Raw genomic sequence first — 9170 nt, 5'->3', positions numbered from 1 at the left:
CCGAATTTAACCCGACCTATTCCTAACCCGACCTGCTACAAACCCGACTCGAATTTCAACCTGACCTGTTACAAACCTGACCCGAATCAACCCGACTTGTCATTGACCCGACCCAAATTCAACCCAACTTGTTATTGAATCAATATGTATAGGTCGTTATCTCACGTTAGTATTGGAACGGAAATTGAATCCTAACTCTATTCCTCTTCAATATTTCACTTTGAATCTTAAGAGGTTAGTTTCACAACATGTTTTTACTTTTTAGGGACGAAACATGTTTTCCGCAAATTATTGACTTGAACCGAACCCAACTCGAACCTGAGAATGACCCGACTTGATTATAACCCGCAAATTATTGACTTGAACCGAACCCGACTTGAACCCGAGAATGACCCGAACTGATTATAACCCGTAAATAATTTACTTGAACCGAACCCGACTCGAACGCGAGAACAACCCTAACTCGTTTAAACCCGTAAAGACCCGAATTTAACCCGACCTATTTTTCACCCAACCCGAATGTAACCCGACCTTTTACTAACCCGACCTAAACCCGATAAGATGTATGACCCGACGCGACCCAACTCAAGTATGACCCAACCCGAACCCGACCTGCATATGTTATAACATTAACCCGTATTAACCCGACCCGAGATGACCCAACTCACACTAACCCGACTCAAACCCGACCCGTTTATCCGAATTAACAGCTCTACTCACTCGCATAGGAGCTATAACTCCAATTTCGTCGCAACTCCATATGCTTCCGAAACTACCGAGCTACCTCTCGAGCTATAGCTCACTGCTCCTAAACCCAAATTCAAGGCATATTTCAACGGTATAAATAACGATTCTATTTATGAAATTCGATAATTTTAAGGTAATTTGGAGGGATCCGTTTCTTCTTTCCTCTCTGACTACCCCCTTTCCTCGCAACCTCTTCTGGGGAAAGTGCACAAATTCTTGTTTATTTGTCCTCTCATCAGAGAAAATGGGTAATAATTCTCACTTTCTCTCTCCTCCATTACCATCTATTTCGATTGATTTGCGTTCTTCAAGTTTTGCTTTAACAATGGTACAATTTGATCTTTATAAGTGTTGGCTTTATTGATTTCGAGTTTTTTTTATAGGTATTTCTCGTGAATCTGTGTTCAAAATGCGTGCCGCTAGTGCCAAGAACAATTGAAGAAGGTTCGGAGGTAGAAGCATAAAAAAACTTAATTTTACTTTTTCTCGATTTTTTTTTATCAATTTATATTTCTGGTTCTTATATGAGCTTGCAAATTTTCAAGTTTTTGGGCTTAATTATATTTTTGTGCTACAATTGAATCTTTTAGATAGTTTGGATTGGTTGATTGATTATGTTATTGTGAGATTTATGTTGATGAAATGAGAATTAAGTAGTATACTGAATTACTTTGACTTAGGTAGTAGTTAAAACATGTTTTGATTGAAATTAAAGCTGATGGGTGAGATATATTGTCATTTTGGGGTATGTATCTGTCGTGCTAAAGCACTTGTATTATTGATATACAATCAAATCTGACTTTATGTGTTTGTTATTCCATTGAATTGAAAATAATACTCTCCGTCCAAGAATAATGATACATGCCTAAGAATATTATCTCTTAAATAGTTTTTCATTCTACCTATATCTTGAACCTGTAGCATTTTTTCTGAAGATGTTTCTGTTGAGCATCTTTTTTGCTATTTGACTGATGGTCAACATGTAAGTATATTAGTTCTAGTTATATTGCTTTTTTACAATGTTCATGTTATCCATATGGTAGCAGATTAAACACCGAGTCTTTTTAGTAACTCAGTGGCCCTTTCTTTAGGTTTTTGGTTTATGTGGGAGCAACGAGTGCCTACAATCCAATCATTGTTTGAAATAAATATTGACTGAAATTATGAACTGTATAGCTCCACTTTCTTCGATAGGCTGCAAATCTGACTAGAAAATAAGGCCATCAAGGTATGCTAGGTCACGTTGATGTAATGGATGCACGCCACACATCCAGGCTTGTATTTTTCAAACATCCACATCCAAGAATCTTATTATATTGGCATACTAAGATACCAGCACTGACAACTTTTGAAAGTCAACCCAAGAATTGAGATGTGCTTAAAACAATAAACAGAGAGGATAAACCATCAGAACTTGTAGGTAAGATGGAAAAACTCTCATTTTATGCAAAGATAGTTTTCTAACATTACTTGCAAGGATTTGATTGATAGAACATGGATCTTAAAGAAATCAGACAGGGGTCTCATAGAAGATTTTGGATGTTCTTGGTCACTGAAATATCCAAGTTATGCTTTGTGAGCAAGTGGTTCGCATGGCTAACTCTCTCTTTGGTGACAATGGTGAACCCCTCCTTAGAGCAGCTGCAGTATGTGGGAAGCAGGTAATACTCTTGTATAGTTGTGTGTGGTTTTCTTCAGTATTTTGGTTGTCTGATGATTTTAAAAAATTAATATGTTGCTAGAATCTCAATAAATGGAGATTCCTTTGGTGATTTTAGGCTCACACTGTCGTGGTTGTCTTTATTTGAGAAAATGGGGTGCTATATTAAGCCGAGGTTTCCTGGTTTGTGGAAAAGGTTATAATGGGATTACCTCTCACATGTGAGAATTTCTCTTGTAGGGATGGCCTCATAAAAAACCGGACATTATTTTCTCTACACCTGTTGCTCTTTTGAATTCTTGGGGTGCTATATGCCTATATATGATTGGGATCTCTCTCTCTCTCCTTTTTTTTTTTTTTAAGATTTTGAAATTATAAAATTATGATTTGCATATTGGCACATACATTCTAATTATCAGAAACTAACTGCATTCTTGTATCTAAAGGTTCTGAAAATTGAAAAGGCAAGGAAGGCGAGGTAAAGTTGAGAGAAAATGTATTTTAAAGAGACAAGAGTAAGTAGTGCTGAGTACCTACTTGGGTTGACGCAAGTACACAACAAATAGCAATAAGCAGATAATTAAGCATCAGCCCATATGTCTAAGTAAAAACTGAAGGGATATGTCTAAGTAACATAGGTTATGGTTGTTGCTGTAGTTGGAGCTGCGATTACTCCTCTTGGATGCTGCTTTTGTTTGGATGTTGCAGCCTCTCTTTATTTACTATTTTTTAATAATACTATTGAGATGTAAAATTGGATTTAATGTTTGATAATATGTAAAATTGGATTTGGTGTTTGATAATTTGTAAAATTGGATTTGATATATGTTATTATAGTGTGAATAGATAAAAAATATGGGTATTTGTAACTGGCACCTTTCGTGTGCCTGTTACAAATACCCCTAAAATTTTGCCTTTTTTAGACATTCAAATAACTACTTATTTTTAACGAATAGGTGAAATGTCCGTTACAAATAAGAGGTTATTCATAACGGGCATTGTACTTGTCCGTTACAAATAAGTGGTTATTCGTAACGGGCATTGTACTTGTGCATTACAAATAAGTGGTTATTTGTAACGGGCATTTCACCTGCTCGTTACGAATAACCACTTATTTGTAACGGGCATTGCCTGTTTCAAATAACATTGCCTATCAGTAACGGTTGCATACGTAACGCCCGTTGCCCATTACAGATAGGCTATTTGCCTATCCATAATTGTTGCATACGTAACGGCCGTTGCCCATTACGGATAGGCTATTTTTGCCCGTTACAGATAGCCTTTTTTCCACTAGTGACTCATGGTCGTGGAAATAGGTTCTGGTAGCCATAATGAGAAGTATACTTTTGACGATTTTTAAATCTCTTAAAGTATTCTTATAAGTCGATCCAGTATGGTTCTTAACCAATACACGTGCAAATGATTTATGACAATCATTTCCTTGTAGCACAAGAAACAGTGCTATAAATCAAACTACTCACTAATCTCAAGTGGTCATTAATCGTCCATATTTTAAATGACCTCGATTAGGGATAATTTTCGATTATAATATTCAATGTTCACTTAATAGGTGTTTCCTTATCAAGACCGGTCTTGATACCCTATTTTTAATATTATTTGAATCGAATGGACTCATTATTTAATCCTAAACCACAATTAAATAGCAAATAGAGTGATAAAATTACATGAAATTTAAATTACTCCAAAAACTTGAATGGTTTTTCTTAGTGCCTTACATTAAAATGTTTAAAAGTTAACTAAAACACTAAACAAGGAAATCAAAGCAAATCTCTAACGTGACTGGTTCCCATTGCCTCAATGTGCTTGTTGTGCTTCACTTGATGCAAAGGCTTAGTAAGTGGATAGGCAACATTGTCATCCGTTCCAACTTTACAAATTCTGATTTCACCCTCTGATTTCCATTTTTGAATCATGTGAAATCGCCGCTTGACATGTTTACCTTCTGGTGTTCCCTTGGCTCTCTACCCTGAGAAATAGCTCCATTGTTGTCACAATAGAGGGCTATTGGACCCTTGATATAGGGTACAACATCAAGTTCACCAACGACCTTACGAATCCAAACAATCTCCTTGGTCCCTGCAACTATCAAGTATTTGGCTTCAGTTGTAGAATTTACAGTTGTGCTCTGCTTGACACTCTTCTAACTAAACGCTCCTCCATTTAGACAAAACACATATCTAGATTGCGATTTGAAATTGTTTCTGTCTATCTGGAAGCTTGCGTCGGTATAACTTTCAACAACTAATTCTTATTCCTTATTTGGTACTCTAGGATATTCTTGGCCGCAGTTCAATATGCCTCTCCTGGTCTGATTGGTATCATCTCGTAGCACTCAAGGCATACGATACATCTGGCCTATTACATATCATTGCATACATGATCGATCCAATTAGCGAAGCATATGGAATCTGATTCATCCTTTCCTACTCATCAGGTGTCTGTGGACACTGCTTCTTGCTTAGGGTTATGCCATGTGACATAGGTAGGTGACCTCTCTTGGCCTCCTACATGTTGAATCATGTGAGAACCTTATCAATATAAGTACTTTGGCTCAATACAATCATCCTTTTCGATCTAATCCTTATAGATCTTGATACCCAATATGTACTGAGCCTCTCCCAAGTCTTTCATTGAAAAACACTTTCCTAGCAAGGCCTTTACAAACTCTAACATCGGAATGCTGTTTCTAATGAGCAATATGTCATCGACATATATGACTAGGAAGGCGATGTCACTCCCACTGACCTTTTTGTAAACACAAGTTCATCTGGATTCTTGATAAAACCAAACTGACCTTCTTGTAAACACAAGGCCTCCTGTTAGCTTGCTTTATCCCGTAGATGGACTTTTTAAGCTTACAAACTTTCCCAACATTGTTTTGGTCGACAAAACCTTCAGGCTGTGTCATATACACAGTTTCTTCCAAAATCCCATTGAGGAAGGCGGTTTTGACGTCAATCTGCCATATTTCATAATTGTAATATGCAACAATCGCTAGGAGGATCCGAACGGATTTAAGCATTGCGATTGAATGCTACCAATCTAGCTTTGTAAATGAATACATGGAATCTTTGTCGGTTTTCAATTTGAAAATCCACTTACATCCGATAGGTGTGTAACCCTCGGGTAAGTCAACCAAGTCCCAGACTTGATTTTCAAATATGGAATCCATTTCAAATCTCATGTCCTCTTGCGATTCAGCAGAGTTGGTGCTTCCCATCGCTTGCTTGTAGGTTGTCGGTTCATCTCCATCCATAACTAGTATATCCTGATTCTCGATTAATACAATACGAAGATATCTATCATGTTGAGATCTCGGCCTCTTAGACCTACTCAGGGTAACAGACCGAGCATTTGCATTGTCTGTTTGACTTTGCACATTTTGACCATTTTGACCAGCGTCAACAAATGCTGTTTGAGCACTTAGACTATCAATCTAATTTTGTTGCTTGTCCACTCGAACTTCATCGAGTTCAATTTCCTCCCACTTGTCATTTTGGAAAGGTGCTCCTCTAAAAAGACACCATCCCGAGCAACAAACACTCTGTTCTTGGATTTATTGTAGAAGTAATACCTTTGGATTCTTTTGGGTAGCCCACAAAGTAAACCTTGTCATATTTGGGATGAAGTTTGTCAGAAATCAATTTCTTGACATATGCTTCGCATCCCCATATCTTTGGAAAAGACAACCTAGGAGGTTTCTTCGTCCATAACTGAAAGGAATAGTGTCCTTCGAACAAGTGTATTATTATGATAGTGGTTTCAGAATTATTAGAAAGCTAATATATTCAGTAAGGTCAAGTGATCGGAATGCCTGGCTAGAGGTCGCTTCCGATCAGTAATATTAATGCATAATTAATATTACAGCGCTTGACTGAACCCTTCGGGTCACACCTAAGCAATCAACGAGCCGAAGCGACGAATTAATTCGGAAGGAATTAATGAGTCGACCAAGTAATATTTATTTAGACGTCGCAAATTCGAGCTTTGAGCGTCGAAACTGAGTGTCGGAAGTCGAGTCGAGTCGAAAATAATAAAAGACGAGACGTGCGAATAGTAATAAATCAACATAATTCCCAAAATACCCCTGTAGACACCCATTTGTGTCTCCTCAAAACCAAACCCGGTGATGAGTACCTTTCGCGTCGAATCATAACCGAATGAAGTTAAAGTGTGGAAAGTCTAGTGTTGCGGATAGTTTTAATTTCTTTTCTCTTCTCTCTGTTTTTGAAAACCTATTTTAAGAAAACAGCCAATCTAGTTTGGTTTGGTCCATAGAAAGGGTCCAATAATGGTGTAGTTGGATGGGGCTTGAAAAGAGCTTTCCAACGATATATTATAAGCCCAATTCCGATGAATAATGAGGAAATTATGGCCAAATTACTAAACTGGGTCCGGTTTGATACTTATATGCGGTCCAATGATCTAGAGGAGGGCCTAATATGGATTTATCATTCCTAATGCAATTAGAATTGATTTTAGTCTTCTAAATTCTTCTAGAAGGTTCTTTCCATTCCTAATTCAATTATCATTGATAAATTGACTTTGGTTGACTTTGTACAGTTTTAATCAGAGTAAAAGAGTGTTTTTAAGGAAAATACAAATTTGCCCTTCTGTACGGCTAAATTTTATCAGAATTAAAAAAACGCGTGAAAATAATTGTTATTGCCTGACGACAAGCATTAGCGCCTGGCGCTAATGCTTGGCGCCTGGCGCTAGTGTTCAGCGTCTGGCGCTAACCTGTTTTATTCTCGTCGAAACTTTGATTTAATTTTCTATCCGTTTGACTGATTTTCTCTATAAATAGCCTCCTAAAACCTCCGTTTTCAGTTATCAACTCTCTAGTTTTTTTAATTCTCTCCTCTCTCTAAGCTAAAGCTTATTCTCTCTCTTTTCTAAACCAACCCTTTTGCATACAAAATTTCGCATTCACAAGACCAAGAAACACCTAGCCAAATTCGAAGTTGCCTTCACCCTAGACGTGAAAGGTTTGATATTTGTGAGGGTTTGGTCCCAAATCTCTATAATTTATTTTAATTGTTTTGATTATTATTTTCCTTGAAGTTACTAACGTGTGTATTTTGTTATTAGAAAGAGATACGAGGCATTCAAGTAAGTGCTTTTATTGATACTTATGATTTAGAAATCATGTCTAGGTTGTTATTATGATTCCTAGTGTCATGTGAGAGCGTTTTGATCTTTCTAGTATCATGTTTAGGGTAACAACTATAATTTCTATTATCAAATATATCAATTATGATTTCTATGATGCTTCCTATTTTCTTTCCTAATATTCATGTTAGTATCATGTTAGGGTTAAAGCTTTGATCTTTATATGTTTAGTGACATGATAGAGTTTGTTATTAATCTTGTTAGTATCATGCCTAGGATCTAGCTATTATTATGCTTTAATATGATAATTAATATTGATTATTATTATTATGATTATGATTCATTATTAATTTATGATTATTATTATGTTGCTTTATATATATTGTTATTGATTGATCACACCTTTTATGCATGTTTAAAGGGAATTTGTACTTGTAATCACGCTTAATAAGATAATTAATAATCTTATTTACGGTTAATATGATTATAATTCAAGTGATCGCCAATAATAGTTTTGTTTGTGCATTAATATTCAACCAACATAGATAAATAGGTTTAGGGTTAATCCTATTGATTGCATGTTAATTAGAAAGCGCACATGAATACGATCAGAATATAGTAGAGGCCTATTATTAGGGCAGGTTCAATCTCTTTTAGGTTGGATTTGTACCTTCGTCCCCGAACTACTAGTCATGGTTCCAGACCTATTGGAGTTAACGATCTCCTAGATCGTTAAGGGGTGTAACCTTCACCTCGTGAACGGTTTACAAGTTCCTAAAACTTGTTGGCGACTCTTTTGCTCTAGCTTCCTTCCCTTTGGACGCCACCATGCTTAAGTGTATGATCACAGTGGGGTTCAAGTTTGGGGTAATGCTTGAAATATTCCTTACAGTTTTTGGCGACTCCACTGGGGAGGATTTCTATTTTAATTCCTGAAATTTATTACGGCAATGATTTAGAATGAGTGGATGAGACTCGAAAAGTTCTAAGTATTTCATGTGCGTTATTTTGATTAACATTATTGTCAAATGCATAAAAAAGATCTCATTGGAAAGACCATTCGTAATGAATTAAAATATAGAATTTTTACACGTAGGAAATTTGAGGAATATCTTTCACAACTAGGATCGAAATAATGCTGCGCGAAACTGGAAAATTTTATCGAGCACAGAAAGCTGCTGAGGCATGTAGGAACTAGCGTCAGGGAACAAAGTCTAGCGCCAATTATTTGACTTTAGCGCCAAGCAACAACTATTGTCGCCAGGCGCTACAGCCAAATTGTGGCGCTGGCCTCTGTTTGCTGGCACCAAGTTCTTCCAATACCGAGCTAGAAATACGCGTTCTAATGTCGACTAGTTTTTAGCACTGTTTGCTCGATCCTACTTCCTGATTGAGTTTTTCTCACTTTTCTGAAACCCATATGTGTTCTACATATGGACATAATCCTCTGGGAATTCATGCTCCATCTACCTGATTGAAGGCTCTGAGCAACAAAGGGTACATGCGAGAATGTTGAATTCACCAAACCATGGAAGCGAGTTTTTCTTAACTAGCGGTGTCCCATCCACTCGCGCCAACCCTTCACGGTTAGGCTTCCGCGCGGTGCATCCGGACAATTAACCATGGACCC

At 37.0% G+C, this 9170-nt stretch overlaps 1 long non-coding RNA gene across 1 annotated transcript; it reads left to right on the top strand.

The window, feature by feature from the left end:
• The first annotated feature begins 782 nt into the window (after positions 1–782).
• Positions 783–3204, top strand: LOC145559768 (uncharacterized). The gene is made up of 3 exons (XR_014092936.1): positions 783–995; positions 1131–2408; positions 2854–3204. It is a non-coding gene; the product is annotated as an uncharacterized LOC145559768 (long non-coding RNA).
• Positions 3205–9170: the final 5966 nt, after the last annotated feature.

Source organism: Chenopodium album, chromosome 9 (assembly GCF_948465745.1).
Source record: "Chenopodium album chromosome 9, dcCheAlbu1.1, whole genome shotgun sequence".
Lineage (NCBI taxonomy): Eukaryota > Viridiplantae > Streptophyta > Magnoliopsida > Caryophyllales > Amaranthaceae > Chenopodium > Chenopodium album.
Note: the sequence above shows the minus strand (reverse complement) of the source record. Positions and strands in the feature narration are given on the sequence as shown.